This window comes from Dermacentor albipictus, chromosome 4, assembly GCF_038994185.2.
Source record: "Dermacentor albipictus isolate Rhodes 1998 colony chromosome 4, USDA_Dalb.pri_finalv2, whole genome shotgun sequence".
NCBI lineage: Eukaryota > Metazoa > Arthropoda > Arachnida > Ixodida > Ixodidae > Dermacentor > Dermacentor albipictus.
The window spans coordinates 67,007,635-67,027,097 of record NC_091824.1 but is presented as its reverse complement, the minus strand read 5'-3'; the positions used below and the strand labels follow the sequence as shown (position 1 = coordinate 67,027,097).

Genomic DNA, 19,463 nt, shown 5'->3' with positions numbered 1-19,463 from the left:
CAGCTCCTTTTCAGAAGGCCCTGGGTTTGTCTCAATGTCGCCCGAAAGAAGTAAGTTAGTAGGCAGTAACGCAATATTTGTCAAAATACATTTGATACACTGTGGGCAGGGCAGCAGCAACAAAAACCGGTCATCGCTACGGTAACAGTACATAGGAATGTTTTTACTAACCTGTAGAGCAAAGCAGAAGTGATTGCTGAACGTGTTGCCGGTACTGCTGCTGGCCTGCCAACTGACGAAAGGCGATGTTGCTCGGTATTTTAAAGGAGCTCGGCAAGCCACGTGATGTGACGTCACAGTTGTCGAGAAAAAGCAATACGCTCTTACTTGTGGAAACACCGGGCGCCTTGCACGTGCCAGAGTTTCTGCAGTCAGTTCATTGAACGCATCCACGTTGATTGTCGTTGATGCGCAGTCGCAGAGCCACCAATGATTCTCGTGATGCATAGGCTCGTAGGTCTGGTCCACGCACGTTGCCGCTGAGTGGCAGCCATGCAGTGAAAGCGGTCCGCTCAGAAGGGCCACCAAAATCTGTAGAGCAAGCAGAAGTGATTACTGAACATGTTGCCAATACTGCTGCTGGCCTGCCCACTGACGAAAGGCGATGTTGCTCGGTCTTTTAAAGGAGCTCGGCAAGCCACGTGATGTGACGTCACAGTTTTTGAGAAAGAGCAATACGCTCTTACTTGTGGAACGTAGGGCACCTTAATCACCGGGCACCTGGCACGTGCCAGAGTTTCTGCAGTCAGTTAATGGAAAACATCCACGTCGATTGTCGTTGATGCGCAGTCGCGGGGCCACCGATGATTCCCGTGATGCATAGGCTCGTAGGTCTGGTCCACGCACGTTGCCGCTGAGTGGCAGCTATGCAGTGGAAGCCGGTCCGCTCAGAAGGGCCGCCAAAACCTGTAGAGCAAAGCAGAAGTGATCGCTGAACATGTTGCCGATACTGCTGTTGGCCTGCCCAATATGATAAGTAATAGCAAGAAACTATAACAAAATAATAACATATCGCTTCATAAACACGTTAGGAAGGTTGTCAGGACTACGTGATGATCTAGTTTATAAATTTAGGAGCACAGAAACTTCGCAGGGTGTGAAATAAAATCCACACCAAAACTATGGACTACCGTGTCACTCAATGGACAAATACGAGAGTTATAAACACGCCGTTAAGGTATTCATTGAAATGACACGCAATGTCACTATGATGGGTAACTATGGAACCATTAATAGAAATTTGTGATACTGGTTTTAATTTTTCTATTAAATAATTCCAAACATTTTTATCTCCACTAGAATGAAATTCGGTAGCACTGTATTAAAGCAATGTTCTTTCGAAGAGTGTACCGCACGTACAACGTTTTCTATTAGTTCCTTTAGATGACCGATATGCATGCGCTGTTTCTTTAACCCTTTTATCTTTCGCTTCAGCTGGATTATTTCACGCGTTATTCAAGCCGTCTATCTACGAACTGTAGTTTACGTTTGCTTGCCACAAACTTATTTATACAGTAATGACACATACATTTCAAACGACGCCAAAGTGGGCACGTCATTGTTAGTAAAATCAGCAAGGCATGTTTCCGCATGTTCTATAATGGATTCATCGTCTGCACGTGAGTAGTCATTCACAAGGTTTTTGAAATCGATAAATATAGCAACGGATTAGCAAACACTGACAAGCAAGTGGTTGGAAATCCCTTCCACAACCTGGGTAGTATATCCAAGTAATAGTGTCGGTAAAAATACCAAATCCAGAATAGCTTTGGAATTCCCTTTACCTATTTGGATTAGGTAATGCGTTAAAAATATGTTAATTATACTGTTTAAATGATAGCTGTCGTAGAGAAGTGATTCAAAGCGCTGCCAATTAACGCCTGACAAGTTAAGGTGCCCTATTAGCAGGAGTATGTTTTTCTGGAATTGACAGATGTGCCTTTCCAGCTTGGCTATATACTCAGAATCGGCATCAAGAGATTTGCGAATGGCACAAAAGAAAAAGTTATGGCCCCAGCACGAGAGCATTATGCATAAACATTCGATGCCGGGAATGTTTTGCATGAGAACAGCATCTATGTGCTCTTTAATAAGGACTGCCACGCCACCTTTTCTAGAAGACCAATCGTCACGGAAAACTTGATAACAATGTGGAAAAACATCGTCGCCACCTATTTTAGTCCGCAGCCACGTCTCAGTTATGACACAAATGTGTGGGTCTTGTTCTAGTACGGAAATTTCATGAGGTTCTGCTCTTTTGGAGATCCTTTTGCAATGCCACAGAGTGCATATGGCAACTTTGCTATACAAAGTGTGGGAATGTGGTAGAGTCTTGTTATTCCTGGATATGTACGAGACCAAGGTTCTAACACCGTTTGAGGACTGAATCTGACCAAGGGCTAACATCAAAGAGACATCCAACTTGCTATAAAACACAATGACATTTTCTTGGGTGAACTGGTGCTTGCTGAATGGCAATATTGTAGCGCAAAACTGACAGAAAAGAAAGATTAACAGCGACAGACAGAGCAGTCAGAAAAACAGCTGTTGTTTATTATGCACAACGCCTGCTACATATATATTGCGCGCGCACACTCGGCACCAGGGAGAGGCTAAGTGCAAAGAACAAGTCATTTCCCATGCGGGAAACTTAGCAATTTCATTTCCGAATTATATAAGGAAACAAACATTTGACTAACACAAGCTAGACCACAGAAATTGATATGACAGGCATATAGCAGTTGCCACGCTGTTTTATCTATACTCCTGTCCAGCATCCTCACCTCAGAAAAACATGGCTCACAAGCAGCACGATCTGCAAAGCGCAAGAAAGATGCATGCTGTTAGCGCTTTGCCTCAATAAACAGTTGTGACTGTAGCGTCCTGTTTTTTCTGCGCTTTCTGTCGCTGCTAATGTTTCCGGTACGCTTCCGCTACAAACTCATGCCATTCACTATGGAGCCTCGTGTGCGAACCTTCCATAGTTTGCCACATTTTGCACCTTTCCCTTTACCCAATTCCCCAAATATACCTGCAACCATCATTTAAGTAACTTCCTATTTCTCTCGCCCTATGAGCTCGTCACCACCCAGAAGGCTTGTCATTACAGAGAAACTTTGCCTCGGAATTCCTGCTTCGTTTTGAGATTACGCTTGTAATCCTTTAGTCACTTGAAATCAGTAATTCAGCAGAGAGCATGAGTACTGGCACGTTGCCTTTTGTTACACGCAATGCGGCAGTTTAATTGAAAAGCTGCGTAGGACAAGTGCGGGATCTACTGCGTTTTGCTGAACATAAAGGCTTACTGTATGTGGCCAAGTGCTTTTCCGTATACGGTAATGCTGGTACTAAAAGCGTGTGATATTTTGAATAACTATAAATGTTACAATTAACCTCACTTAACACGTATGGTTTTATATGTAGCATCTTTGATTGTTACTGTACTGAGTGTACGAGCTTTGTTATTATACCGCTGCGTAAATCAGATTTGCCTCACGAAAGAGCTTTTGTTTAGTCAGAATGTAGCACGTACAATACAGCACATTACCATAATACAATAAACTAGAATACTTTTCTGCTACAGTCTAGCCTTAATATCGATACTGACAGATCAGTACGGCAGCGCTAAACTTTGAAACCTCATGCGACGTCATTCCGTGGAACGAAGTAGTTAAGGTGAAACCGAATAATGTTACCACCATATTATCATTAGACTTTTCTACAAATTCGCTGTGCCTAGTGAAGTCCACCAACTCTACGGTTTGACACTATGAAGCCAGTAAACACCGGAATTTCCTAGAGAACATGGCCATGGCGTATAAGGGAAATACAAAATGCTTAATAACGGAGTTCGTCGCGCCGTTAACGTCGCAATCCTCTTTTTTTATATTCGTTTTTATGGACACCCGCAAGAGGCTATAAAAGCGAGGCACTCACGACTTGAGGATCGGCGCCCGTTACGCATGTTGGTGCATTTTTCCGCTCAGTGCGTCGGCTCCCAACGTTTACGTCTTCACCTCTGCTCATGGAGTGATCGAACGAAGGATGACAGAAGAAAAAAAGAATAATAAAAGGCGAATGCCTTACATCAGGCTTCTGCTAGCTGCCTGCAAGTGTCCGCTCTTTGCTCTCCCCTTCTGTCGACTCTCTCTCTAGGGGAAAAAAGATAAACGTGATAATTCAATCTTAGAGCATTGCTGTTGCATCTGCTCTACATATCAGTTGGTTTTCATAGCCCAGCCAGTGATTGCAGGGAGTGCGAAAGCTTTTGCTTTGTTCGCTCAGATGTTTCTCCGCCGGCATGACTCTCTGCACTCGGCTCTCATCGTCATCTTTATTGCATCAGTGCGCTAAACAATACAGGAAATCGGGTGTCCTGTCAGCATAAATTGATATGCGATTTTAAAAAAAACTCCTAGAAATGCCCGTTACTCCTCCTGTTACAAAAGGGACACATGCAATAGTTCTACGGCGGGATCCTTAGTACGATGTAATTCGACAGTTCGCCTTACGAACTAACAGAAGGCGTGGCGCTTGCAAAAAGATTAAAAAAACAGTTTAACTCCTGCGGAACCTAGACCACGCCTTTAGTTGTTCAATTCAAAGCCTTAATTTATAATAAGGTTTCTGGGCCTAGGCAACGTTTCATTTGATTTAAAACCACCATGTCTTAACGGAACAAGAAATTCATGCACGCCGTGAAAAGCATGTCCGGTAAATTTTTGTGGCCGACTGCACGCATGAAATAATGGACTGTTATAATTGCTGCTGAACCTCGGATGGAAGTAGCGTAGTGCAGTCGGTTTCTACATGTTCATGTGTCAGCTTATGCTTGCAGCATATAACATATCGAGCTGCGGCGCCAGTCGCGTGTTTTTAGCCCATCCATCCATCCATCCATCCGTCCGTCCGTCCGTCCGTCCATCCATCCATCCCTCTATCTATCTATCTATCTATCTATCTATCTATCTATCTATCTATCTATCTATCTATCTATCTATCTATCTATCTATCTATCTATCTATCTATCTATCTATCTATCTATCTATCTATCTATCTATCTATCTATCTATCTATCTATCTATCTATCTATCTATCTATCTATCTATCTATCTATCTATCTATCTATCTATCTATCTATCTATCTATCTATCTATCTATCTATCTATCTATCTATCAGTCTATCAATCCATCTATCTATCTATCTATCTATCTATCTATCTATCTATCTATCTATCTATCTATCTATCTATCTATCTATCTATCTATCTATCTATCTATCTATCTATCTATCTCGCCTTTCTAGTCCCCTCCCCCAGTGTAGGCTAGCCAACCAGACACTTTTATAGTTTATGTGCTTGCCTCTTGTCTATCTTTTCCAAGCAACACGCGTCAATAATTTGTTGCTTCCAGCCTTCCGGGAGACGACTAGTGTTTCTGCTGGCGTAAGCATCGGAGCAGCGGCCTCATTGATTGAAGTAAGTGAACGCATCTAGCTTTTTTGTGAAAGCGCTTGCCTCGCTTGGCATATCTGTGCCCGACAGATGGTGCGTCAAAATAAAAGGGAGACCGCATTCAACTGCTTATGGCGGGTGTTTCAGGGAACACTTTTAAAGGTTTTGAAAATTGCGTGTGGCAGATAACACAATTCTGGTCCATGAGCTGGTCTACTCGAAGAGGTGGACATGCACAGAAAATCTAAATGCATAATCAACTAATCAACACAAATTCACTACTTAAGTTGTTAAGTAGTGAATTACCCACGGCACATTTCGCAATTTAAAAATTTTAACCGGGAAGTTCGCAAGGTGGATTCACTCGGAACGAATACCCAGGATGACAGCAGTTTAGAGATACTAGTTCCAGAAATTTCGCGGAGAAATGTAACGGCATTCCACTTACGTTAGTGATCCAACGTATAAAACGCCGTTTTGTTAGGAAAGTAAGTGGGGCGCATTTTCCAATGCGAGTTTGACGGCAGATATCCGCTAAACGGTTCAGTCCACACACTTCGAGTAGACCAGCTCATGGACTAAAATTGCGCAATCTGTGACAGGCAATTTTTTTTAAATTGAAAATGTTGCCTTAAACAACCTGTAGAAGCAACGTTGCGGTCTTCTCTCGCATGGCGAAACTGGCGAAACATATTTAGTACCAGTGCACTCAAAGTTCCACGTGCGATCAGAGAGCGAGTCAAAATGAGCATCCGCCATATAGCACACGAGGCTGCGATGTTAACAAAGATTGCTTTTTTGCTTTAATTGTAGTTGAAGAGGAAATTGCTGGAACAGTTTATGTTGGAGCATGGTTTAAGTGTAGCGCGAGAACTCAGTGGCCGTCCGGGGTCCGCGTTTCTAAGCACACCTACGCCGACAGTAAAATCGATTTTTGTCGTCGGCGGTGACATCGATCCCAGGAAGGCACTTGGAAGACTGTTTCTCAAGGAATGCCAAACGCCCAGCAAAATTACCGGAAGCTCGCTTTGAGATAGTTCAAACAGAACAAAACAGAGGACGTGTCGCTCGGAGAGGATCACCTTCGCGAGTGAAAGACACGGCTAGAGCACCTGTGCGTGAGGCTCGTGCTTTGCGTGACTGCCCCAACTTAGCAAAAAGGTAACCCTGCAGAAATGTAGTTTAACAAATAACTAAAACGCGCAGCGCACGACGGATGAGGGCAAGTGAAATCTACCGTGACGCCTCCTCCTAAGCCAGTGTAACCCTTCAGTCATTTTCATCATGGGGGTCGAGGATCGCCGCCGAGCTTCATGCCCAAGTGAACGGTATGCCAGCCGAGACTTTAATTAAAGAAAGCAGATCCGCCTAGCGCAGGGGTGGAACAGGGCGAATTCTGCGGCGGGGCGAAGAAACTCGCCGTCGCTGAGCATGAGCGCTGCAGAGTTGAGCCGTGCTGCCATCCTATATGATTTTTGAGCTCGACCGTTCAGTTCAACCACGCGCTGCACTACTGAGTAGCACATGCTAGCACGCTTATTTTTGGACTCGAGTTGTGACGGCGGTTTACTTATGGCGGTCTCTTTACATATGCCGTACTTGGCATGATAGCGTTTCGTCGTATTAGTCTTGTAGATGCCCATGAAAATGGCGATTCCATGAAATCGTGGCCCAAGGTCCAATGAGCTGAGCAAGGGCGTGTACTCTGCCTGAGAACCTAGAAAGTTTTCGAAGAGGAGAGAGGTAATATGGAGAAGGCCAGATCCTTTCTAGTTGCTTGCCTAAGGAGAGGCAAAAGACTAGATTTCGTCCATTGCCTACCCTACACTGCACACCTGGGTAGGGACAGGGGAGAGAAATAATGGGACAAGAGACAGGGACTTTCGTATTGATAGAGCGCGCTCAACAAGGGGCAGCGTGTATATTAGCAGCGCACTTAAAGTTCTCCAGTAATTTAGCTATTGTACTTCCAACGACACAAGTCGCCCCAGCTCAGCTTCGAAATCGACGTTCTGTCCTCGTGGCTTGCGCGAAGTGATACTATTTTAAGTATTCTTTCGAAGTATTAAAATATACGTTCAGTTAAGGAAGAAACAAAATGACTTTCATCGCGCTGTGCATTGGTAAAGCGCAGCGCATGGGCTTTTACTTGCATGTCGTAGATACCATGGCAAAAACCCAAAAGAATTAGTTTACATTTACAACTTTGAAGTATTCAAGCCTATAGTGCCGACAAATCTTATGATGACTCAATAATGTCGCTTCGTAATGTCTTGACAAGAGTTAGCAAACGTACGTCAAATATGTCAACAAAGACTACATCATTTGGAAGTGCGCTAGCACCGGAGAATGGTCTGTTCAGCTTAACTCTTGCCTCATTCAAGCACTACATTTAATGCTTATATAGAAGTATGGTACCTCCACAAACATTACCCGACGAAGAAAGATATGAAATTAGTGTATCAGTCATATACACGGCCATCCCCTACTACGTGAAGATGTACAGAATAAAATGCCAATGGAGTATTGCTTCTAAGATTAGACTAGCTTGTACATACTATTCTCGATGTAAAGCCGCGCTCTCCCTTAACCTGAACAAACATGACACATCTCTAGCGGTCTAATTCTAAGAAGCGAAGGCTGTGTTTAAGGAACGAATATCGAAAGCCTTGAATTGAAGACATCTTAGTTTTGCAATTTCGAGGCACCTCGAGCAGAAACCTCCAGTTCCATCAGTGAAAAAAAACGTAATTAAGACGTGCTCGCTTTTAGCATGATGGAAGCTATACATGTACATTTGGGCCTCACCAAAGCAAACCGACCAATACCGAGCAGACTGTGGAACTGTGGAGGGTTTTTATGCCCGGCATACACTATCGAGGACAGCCTTAAAAAGTTAGAGCTTACTAGAGCGTGTTATTTAGATTCCGCTGTCGCTGTTTCGAACGATATGGCGGCCTAAATATGGTGCGCTTTGTTTATTCCATAACAGATTTTTTAACGGCTGGATATCATAGCACGAAATCACGCTCTCTGAATTGTTATTTACTCGGAATAAATATTGTCTTTGATAACATCCCGTTCATGTCTAATTTGTATACGAAACTATACACTGGTGTGTTTAAACGGCTACAGCGTCTCAACAATTAAATATGGAGAATTTAAGACAAAACAATAATTTCAGCAGGCGGAAACTCTATAGAACTCTATATAGCTCTATATAGAACTAGCTTTAAAGGACGTGTAACATCGTTGTGATAGTCACTTAAACGCTCCTTAATTGGCAAATTGGAGTAATTAACTTCGAAACTAGCAGCATTTACAAGCATACTGCAATAATTTGATACTGGTCTGTGCTCAATAATTATAAATCAGGAGACTCTGGCGTCAGTTTCAAGACGCCTCTCCCCAAAGGTCTGGTGAAAGTATATTGGCGTTCCCAGAAACACTTTCTCACAAGCCCTTCCTTAAATTCTACGTACAAAACTAACCCAGGCCATCGCCGACAGCGGAGAATACCGGAGAGTCGTTTTGGTAACCTATAGCCAACACGATCGCGGGAGTCGTCACAGGCGGATGTGCGAGGAAAGAATGACGAAGAGATGCGCAAGAACGCCTACGCCCCAGGAGGTTGTGGCCCGCGTAACTCAGCGCTGTGCATATTGGCGGCGAGGAGTTACGGAGTCGCCATCTCTCGGGAGCGCCTCGCTGGCGTAGTATGAGGGATCACGTGGCGCGCTCCTCATAGGTTTTGCTGTCAGCGCTCACTGAAAACACAACGCGCGAGCTCTCCCGGACATTTCTGTAAGTACTTTCGAAACGAGAGACGTTTCTTACTGTCTAAATAATAATCTTGGGCAAACTGAAAGCACAGAATCCTTTACAGACGCTATCTCTTTACCGAATACGTACAGCGAGCACCACTACACGCGGTCGCCGTGGAGTCTCCCGAACCGGCTTCTTGCGTGAAAGGTAGGCAAACGCTGAAAATAAACTATGTGAAATATGCTCTTACAGTAGGCTGTCTGTATAACCAAATGGGGCATAGCTGAATGAAGCCTATATGCAGCGATCGCACGGGTTCACAGTGACCGACTGCGCGTCTGCATGCTTGTCCGCGCACTGTTTCGCTTTCTCCGCGCGCACGTTTTCGCACCGTGCCATGAGCTTTAGGCCGCAGAATATGAGCATTTGACAGTATACAAGCAACCATTGTTGCGTGGGCGCTATCAGACCTGTTCAAAAATAATTTCATTGTAGAGACTTCGACGCCTACGGGGACTGTGATGTGTCGTCGCGACGATTCAATCTTTTTTTCTTCTAAATTCTTCGACCTTTCAATACTATTTCTCGAGTTGCGCCGCACTGTATGTTTATCGGTGTTCTCAGCGTGCAACTCTCCGCTGCTCCTTTTTTGTAATCCAGTGCATTAATTCATAACACAAACATGACCATATGCCATGCTTTTTTAAAATGTGCATGCTTCTTACCGCTGCCTTTCCACTCCACTGAACTTGCCAGTTTCTAAAGCATCGACAAGTTCATAGACCAAACCGTCATGACATTAGTCGGGCAGCGGACTCAGGCGAGCGTCTCAGTGCGCATTTTCAGAACATCGCAGACCGGGCGCCGTAGCAGAAATCTTCCTCGCGTCTGTGCTTGCTGCATACCCGAGTTGTAGCCGATGACTGTTTGCCGGTTTTATGTTTCGCGAACCAAGCTTCACACAGCTTCTTGTCCTGCGGCTTCGTGTGAATAAGGCTGACACTGTGCTCCGTTGCGTGCGCGTCCGGCATTGCGCCACCGAGCAGTAGCCTACCATGTTGTGCGCCTTCAAAGGCAGCCGCTACCTATTGTAGTGCTTTCAAGCGTTGTAAAGGAGACACTCGAAGCGGGAAAATCTCGCCACTAAATGAGGACCGCAGCGTACGAGGGAATTTAAACTCTCGTTTCCAGCTCGCTTCGGCGCGCCCGAAGCAGCCGACGCGGCCGCTATGTCCACGTGATCCCTCCTAGCACGTCACGCCGACGGTGGCGCCAGCTTTTCCAGTGGTGGAGCTCGAGGCCAATAGGCGCCGGCTGGACGCGTGGTTCACTTTACCGGCAAGCATTATACTGGCGTGTGCCGTGCACATCAACGGCAAGCGCTCAAATCCACGAGGAACGCGGCGCAGCAGTCGGTCATTTTAAGCATGCGAGACAGGAGCTGTCACTTTGAGTCGCGGGAGACTGTACCGCCCTAGAGAGTGCTTGGTACTTTGAGAAGAGGACAAAATAAGAATAAAAAATAAGTCTTCAAATGGAGTCTTGCCGTGCCGTGCCACTTACTTCTCCTCCATTCTGTAAGTTTGTAAGGCGATGCTCTGAGTTCAGTAAGGACGACTGGATTGCGGGGAGAGAGTTATGTACCCGCTTCAGAAACTCATTCCCAGTGGGGTTTGAAGATGGGCGTAAGTGGGCAATTCAGCTTACGTACTCCGAATAAGCATCGCCAACTCTATCGCTATTCACCGAAATTATAAGGTATAGGCCATTTCTGCTGGGAAATATATAATGCCGTAGAGCAAACCAGCGCTTTCTCGTTCTGTGGATGACTTTCTTCGAAACCGTCTATTTATTTATATCAGCGTAAAATAGACTTCACAAAGATACGTACAACCCCCCCCCCCCCCCCCCGCCTCCACCGAATGGAGTTCTACTGCGACTTTTATAATACTGTCGCAAGTGGACACGGGGACAGTAGCCTTGACAGAGCGCTGAACTGCTTTCCGTTTGCTATGCAGGCCCTGCTTGCGTTCCTCATGCCCTGGCTATCGGCCCCGTCATGTGACCTGATATGCCAGCTTCCGTCACCCGTAACCATGGATCATCGCTACGCCTGCGCAATTGACGAGGTGCCTACATCGCATCTTGCTTTCGCACCCTTCGTCGACTCATTCTACCCGGTACAACTCGACCTTAAAGCAACCTTCGGATCGACAGCAACACCATCCTCGGCCCAGTACTTAAGAACCCGACCCTGCAACAGCTGCTTCAGTGGACACGGGGACAGTAGCCTTGACAGAGCGCTGAACTGCTTTCCGTTTGCTATGCAGGTGCGTACAAACCTTCCCTTGTATGCTAAAAAGAGCAATAACGTCTGCTTATTACTGTTCCCGTGTCCACAAGTGTTGAGCGAAATTTGTTGTGAATGTTTCTCTATGACCCTTTTATTGTTGCGTGCGGGTGATGTTGAGAGCAACCCTGGGCCCAAAACCACCCGCTCGGAAGCCTTTTTAGACATTGAATCTTTACCTACGGACCCCACTGAACAGATGAAAGTTATTTTTCACTTGCTAAAGGACGTACACACCCGTTCGCTGCATAGTTCTAAAACACAAACGGAATTGGCAGCTGACGTTAAAGCTATTAAAACCGGACAGAAATCAATTGAAACCAAAATCACAGCGATTCAAAACCGTTTAGATGAGCTAGAGGAAAATTATAAAAGATTAGATGAACTCAGCCAGGATATTGCCGCCATTCACACTCAAACAGACGAACTTTCTGCACTGGCCACCACTTTGCAATCACGGCAGGATGATCTTGACGACCGGTCACGGCGTAACAATTTGATTTTCTATGGCATCCCAGATTCCGATGAATCCTGGCAGGCGACTGAGGAAAAACTGACTTCTATCCTTAGTGCGTGCCTAACTGACCCCCTTTCCCCTCACGAAATTGAACGCGCACACCGTTTAGGAAGATTCGCACCTAACAAGTGTCGCCCTATCATTGCAAAATTTTTGCACTTCAAAACTAAAGACCTAATACTCGCCAAACGCAACAGCCTGAAGGAAAGTAAGGTCACCATTAGTGAAGATTACTCGGTCGCAACACGTCTAGCACGAAAAAAGTTGCTCGACTTTGCGAAAATCCAACCTGGATCGCCAACCCATAAGTTGCGCCACAACAAATTAATTATAAACAAGAAATCTTACATGTACGACCCTATCACTGCCACTGTCATTTCCACTGATACGAAAAGCGCACACGCCAGCTCGCCCTCTGCTACTATCTCTGCTAATACTTCCTAGGGACGAGTGAGGGGTAGTGGCCAGACATCTTCGGCTTCAGTATCACTTCTTTTTACTAATATCAGAAGCGTCCTTAACAAGTACAACTCACTCACATCAGCAATCGATACATGTTCTGCTAAAATAATCGCGCTAACCGAAACATGGCTCACTGCGCATGTCTGCGACGCTGATATATTCGTCAATGCTCACCGCTTCTCATTCTATCGCTGTGATCGTAGCACGCAGAGAGGCGGCGGTGTGCTTCTCGCAATTTCCAATGATATACCATCATCATGTATACACGTGCAGACGGAACTAGAATTAGTATGGTCAGCAATAACACTTAATCATCAAACAGTTGTAATAGGGGTATGCTACCGTCCACCTTCGTCGTCACCAAGCTTTAGTAACGAACTTTATGACGCTGTTAACACCGTTGCAACACGGTTTCCTTCATCACCGCTGTTCCTACTTGGCGATTTTAATCTACCAAACATCACATGGAATACCGACCCCCCTTTGATATCCCCACACACACCTCAAGCTCGTGACTTTTTAGATGTGTGTTCAGTATTCTCACTCGTTCAGATCTGCGTTCAGGCAACTAGAATAACAGCTTCCACGGCGAATACACTAGATTTAGTCTTTACTAATCAACCCGATATAGTATCGCCTGTAACGTACCTACCAGGAATTAGCGACCACTTACTTCTACAGTTCGATATTAAACTAGACCGTCCGAAAACTAAAAAGAAGACAAAAATAATACGAGACTACTACAGAGCAAATTATCAGGCCATAAATAATGCACTATCTTCGTTTATTGGCGTTTTCCTTAATGGCTTTGAACACCGTAGTGTACAAACTAATTGGAACATGTTCACATCTATGGTCAACCATCTAACTGAACAGTACATTCCTCAACGCACCATTACATCTCACACAAACTCTCCCTGGTACAATAATTACATTAAGCGTTTATCAAATAAAAAGAAGCGTCTCTACCGCATTGCAAAGCTTTCACCCACAATTGATCGCTGGGCATCGTATACTGCGGCGTCAAACACATATGTGCAAGCGCTCAAAAACGCCAAAAAGCACTTCGAATCGCAGGTTCTCCCTTCAATGCTTACTACTAATGTTAAAAAATTTTGGCGTGCAATTATTCCATCGACTGACAACAGCCTTGCCTTAACAGACTCTTCCGGTGTTCCAATTCCCGCCGACCTTTCTGCCACCATACTAAACCATACATTTTCAGAAAATTTTACAGCCACATCCAGCACACATATGCCAAGTACACAGCACCGTAACTATGTTACCATGCCCTCCATAATTGTTGCTCCATCCGGTGTCGTTAAGCTTATTGATGGACTAAGCATTCATTCTGCTCCCGGATACGACTGTATTAACTCGAAATTCTTAAAAAACACTTCATATTATTCTTCCATCATACTATCCAAACTTTTCCAGCAATCCCTTGACCATTGTACGCTACCTAATGAGTGGAAAATAGGCAAAGTTATTCCAGTGTATAAATCCGGCAGCAAAGCATCCCCTAATAATTATCGTCCCATTTCTCTCACCAGTACATGCTGTAAAATGCTCGAACATATTATTTTTACTAACCTGGTTAATTTCCTTGAATTGAACTCATTTTTTACGTCAGCACAGCACGGTTTTCGGAAATCTTACTCCTGTGAAACCCAATTAATATCATATACACATGCACTACACCATATTCTTGACAAATCATCACTAGCTGATTGTATATTCTTGGATTTTTCAAAGCATTCGACAAGGTGTGTCACAAACTATTACTTCATAAACTAAAAGAACTTAACATAGACGGTAACCTTTTGAAATGGATTGAATGTTTTCTGCTCAACCGCTCGCAATTTGTTTGTGCTAACGACATTAACTCCGATTTTACAGAGGTCCGTTCAGGTGTTCCACAGGGTTCCGTCCTTGGACCCCTACTGTTCCTAATTTACATTAATGATCTTCCCTCGCTTATCAACTCCCATATCCATCTATTCGCTGATGATTGCGTCATCTTCAGAGAAATTACCAATGCTAACGATATTGAATTACTTCAGTCAGACCTTACTACGATAGGAAACTGGTGCAATGAATGGTTAATGGAGCTAAATATTAACAAATGCAAAGTCATGCGTGTTTCTCGGAAGACATCTACAATACCATCATACTACATTAACAACATGTCGTTGGAATCAGTTTCTTCATATAAATATCTTGGTGTTTACATCACTTCTAACCTAAACTGGTCTCTTCATACTGAAAACATAATCAAAAACGCTAATCGCATGCTTGGCTACCTACGTCGCAACTTTTTCAACGTACCTACTAATTTGAAACTTTTGTTATATAAAACATTAATACGACCCAAACTCGAATACGCGACTCCGGTATGGGACCCTGCTCATGAAAACCTAATCACTGACCTCGAGATGGTTCAAAATAACTCTGTACGTTTTATTCTTGCTAACTACAACCGCACAGCGAGTATAACTAACATGAAATCTAATCTTTGCCTCCCATCGCTGGCATCGCGCAGAAAAGTGTCTCGTATTGCCCTCTTCCACAAGTTGTACCATCACCATACTCTACGAGATCACCTCATCCCCCATCCAATTTATGTATCCCGTCGCATTGATCATCAGTACAAAGTGGGTATTTTGTCATGCAACACTAAAAGTTTTTCACAATCATTCCTGCCGCGAACCTCGCGTGACTGGAACCATCTTCCCGTTGAAGTTGTAGGCCTTATTAATTATGAACAGTTCCGTGAAGCCTTAGCTAACATTGTATATACAGGTGCCATTTAAACGCTCATGTAACCAACTGTCTTTGTCCTTTTTTTTTGTATTTACCACTCCACCTTTTTGTATTTACCACTCCCCCTCTGTAATGCCCTTGGCCCTGAGGGGTATAATAAATGAAATGAAATGAAATGAAAAGTACTCTGCATTGAAAGCAATGCAACTGTTCTCTCTATCAGACCGTGCAGAACTGCACGCTCCTAACACAGACGGTGTCTGTGTCATCAAACCATGCCTTAAGTAAGGTACTTTCACTTGCCTCATATTGCATTATTCGTGTATTGACGCTATATTTAGCTGTTGCTTGGCCCGCGGTGAGCCATTGTTAGGGCTGTTTTCAATAAACAGCGCCTTTTGCAGCGAAAGTGCTTCATTCCATAAGCGCATCTGATGTTCCCGTTATGTCTCAACTGCCATGGGTAAACCTGATGTTGCGGTCAAGCTTCTAATAACTTCAGCCGATTCTTTTAGAAGGCCGATCATAATTATCCACAAAAAACAAAACATGCCCCAAGTCAAATCAAAACGAAGAGCAACACATCACACTAATTCCATTTAGTTGAAAATTTAGGGATTTTCGAATCACTGAACCTGTTCTTTTCGAAAAAAAAATGCTTTCCGAAACACTACACTGGCCACGTACCTTTCTGTCGCCACAATCCACTGATTTTTGTTTCTGCTTTTCCATCATATGCTAACTAGCACCTTATGCACCTTGTGCAGTAGAGATGTGTCAAACTATTTGCAGAGAGGTGTACTTACGAAAACGATCGCAGATGATTGCGTGTCCAGAAACTCAAGCTTGCGCCGATATACCAGGTGTTTCAGCGAAGACTTCAATAATTTTTGCAAACATTGACTGTGGCAGATAGCACAATTCGAGATGCCGAACTAGATCCCGACGCGGGAATTACATCTACGAGAAGTCGAAATGTGAAATCAACTGATTATCAACAATTCACTAATCAGGTTTTCAACTAATAACCTTATGGCACATATTCCAATTTACTAATTGGAGCACGCGAGAGTGCAAGCAATATACACTTGAAGAGCATACCGAGGGGGTGACGCCATTTTCAAGATATGCACCGTCAAACTTGCCGTAAAAATGCACTGTCACTCCACTAATTTTACCAATATACCGTTTTTTATTATTGACGCACCAAAGTAACCCGACCGACAATGTATTTCTTCGCAAAGTTAGGGAATTATCTCAAAGCTGGTGCCATCCTGAGAATTCGTTCCAATATGTCCTGCGATCTCTATGGCTAAAATTTTTAGCTTTCAATATGTGTCATAAAGCAAGTAATTAAACATCTAATTAGTGAATTTCTGGTAACCAGTTGACTATGCCTTTTGATTTCTATCGCACATGATGCCCGCCTGTATGAGCAATACAGCTCAAAGATTAGATATGTGCTATCAGTCACACGTAATTTTTTAAAGAATGACCTACAATTTTCGCAGAAACACGCGGTATATCAGATCGATCTCTTGCGGCAGCTCTTTTCGCGACGAACCTAGTTTCGAAAAAAAAACGATTTCCAGCTGCTTCTTTTTTTCTTTTTGACAGGCCTGCAAAGTGTTTCGTACAGATCTTCATTTGTCAACTTCGAGCAGCTCCTCCACTTCATCCCTTGTATCTCTATACGGTGGTTACAAGAGGATCTCTCTATATCCCTGTGGCGAACACAGAAAGCACAATCAATCTCGACGTTATCTAAGTGATCGAGCCGGCCACGGCAGCACACCCAATCTGATCAGACCACGCGCCAACAGTGGAAAATTTGCATGTGAATCGTTCGGAATCTGCATGTTTAAGCCCCCCGGACCATAGCTGCGTACAGGAAAGTCACGCTTGCTAGACGTGCTACGGCCGCCCCTGTACAGCTTCGCAAGCGGTCCTATTCATTTGCATGGTATGAGAAAAGCAATAAGCAGACAGGTATTGCACGCATTCCGCTGCCACGACTTGACGCCGCGGAGACCTAGCTCGTATTTGTTTTCTCGGGGTTGTTCTCCAGCGAGACAGACGACGCTTTTCTGGTTTTTCACGTATTTTTTTTTTAACTTCACATTGAATGCGCCGTTTAAAATGACATGGCTGTGACCGACCGCTAGCTCTCGTAAGCACACTCGGGGCGAATGCATTGCACGTTTCATGGTTCAGCTGGTGCATCGCGTTAGACGCGTATTTGCTCGGTTAGCCTTGTACATGAAGAGACAGCCTTAGTCGCGGGCAGCGCCACGATCGCCGAGCACTCCACGGCTCTTGAAAATATTGTGTATAGTGCAAATATTGTTCCATCGCTGCTTCCCCTCTGCTTGCTGCTCTTTCTTCTCTCTCTATCTATCTATGTCTCTTTCTCTATGCAGTCCAATTTTTCCCTATACGCCTGTGCTAGCCGATGTTCAAAAGTGGCAGCATATTTGTGATTCCTTTCGTATTCGTAACCACCGTAAATAATTTTTATTGCGACCGTTGGATTTAATTTTTGGAACACGGAAGCCCCCGAGAATGCAAATTTTCTCGACGTCCACACGTGTTGTCACCGCTTGTTGACATTATGACATCAGAACTCGCGCTTAGCGGACTGTATTAATAAAAGGTGCAGAATACGCGGTTCCTTTCCCGCTTGCTTGCGCGCCCATATGCGCTCGCAAAGGTCCTACGCAGGTTACGTCGGAACACCACCCGACGCTCTGGTTGAGGATGCAGGTAAAATAGTGGCATGCAGTCTGCGATTATGCCAGCGTAGCAATCTGTAGTGAAGCTAGGCAGTACCTCACAGATGCTAGGGCATTTTAATCCCCGCAAAAGCAGATTTCGATCGAGCATCGAAAAATTCTGCAAAAACTCTGATAATTGTCTACTGATGCGTAAGCATTCTTCGGCTTGGCTGTTAATTCGCTTCTGATTACTAATGTTGCTAACTTATGCATGTCTACCCATCGCTTCTCTGGAACCAAAGAATAATAGTGCATTAGTAGACACTTCTCAGAGTTTCTGTAGTACCTTTTTTTTTTTTAGTGAGCGTCCCCTCATAACGTCGTTTCCGTTCCTCTTCTGAGCACCTCGTTTCCTCTCCTTGCTGCTTATTATCTTCCAGTTCCTGTCGCCGTTCTCGTTGTTACTTCTGCGACTACGACATTCCCGTTGTAGCACAGCGTGCCTACGAGGATGCTGCGTTTCACCAAGCTTACGTTTCCTTGGTGTCATTGCCATCGTCTCGGCACATCTGACCCATTCAAGGCCATCGTATAAACTGAGCCTAACTACTACTATGATGCGTTTTTCCCCAAGCCACTTCTACCAGTAAGTTATCCTTATGATGTTTTACTTTATTGCGTCAAATGAGTATGTCGAGGCGACGGCGACGTGACCAGTCTTTTTGTTTTATCCATTATGATGCTAGCTATCATTTGCAGTTACACTATTAGCTTGACGAATTACGTACTTATTTCCCAGTTAGTAGGCGTTGCGGGACATACACCGTTGCACCGGGGTGCTCGCCAAATAATGCCTACACATTAAAAGCCTCGGAGCTTCAGCCTACTTCAGAACACATGTACGCGTCCGTACAATTTGTATGCATGTTACGCAAGGCGGGCTGATCTTATCGGGCGTGTTGCCACGCACACACTCGCGACCGAGAGCACGCCTTCTGCGCAGGTCATGCCTGATCTACGCACCGCAAGAGCGTGAACTCGATGAGGAGTGCTCGAGACACAACAAGCACTAAGTTACCTCTTGACCCCTACTACTCCACGCACGGCACCTCTTCTTTGTTATCTATCCTTATCTTGTCTGCCAGAGCTACTGGTTTAGATGAAGTTAAAAAAAGTGCAAAAAACTTGTAAGCGACGCTCAGGACGGCCGCCGGGGAATAGTACAAATATTGTCACGACGAGGCTATTCTTTCTTTGGTTGTACCTATACCTTTCTTTTTTTATCCGCTCATCGCTTTCTCTCGCATCTTTTATTTTTCTTCTGTTTCTGTATGCGTGTTAGCCTAGCCGAATGCACCACACGTGTGCAGAACGACGGTACAGTGGCCAACCCGGAGACACAAGCTTGCGCTGGGTCCATGCTACTCTGTCATAAAAAT

General features: G+C 44.5%; 1 long non-coding RNA gene across 1 annotated transcript in view; it reads right to left on the bottom strand.

Annotated features, from left to right (window-relative positions):
* LOC135897611 (uncharacterized) overlaps nucleotides 1–19,463 on the bottom strand; it is a 174,986-nt gene that overhangs the window by 47,378 nt on the left and 108,145 nt on the right. Inside the window, exon 2 of the long non-coding RNA XR_010563099.1 lies at nucleotides 172–906. This is a non-coding gene — a long non-coding RNA (uncharacterized lncRNA). The remainder of the gene's footprint in view (nucleotides 1–171; nucleotides 907–19,463) is intronic.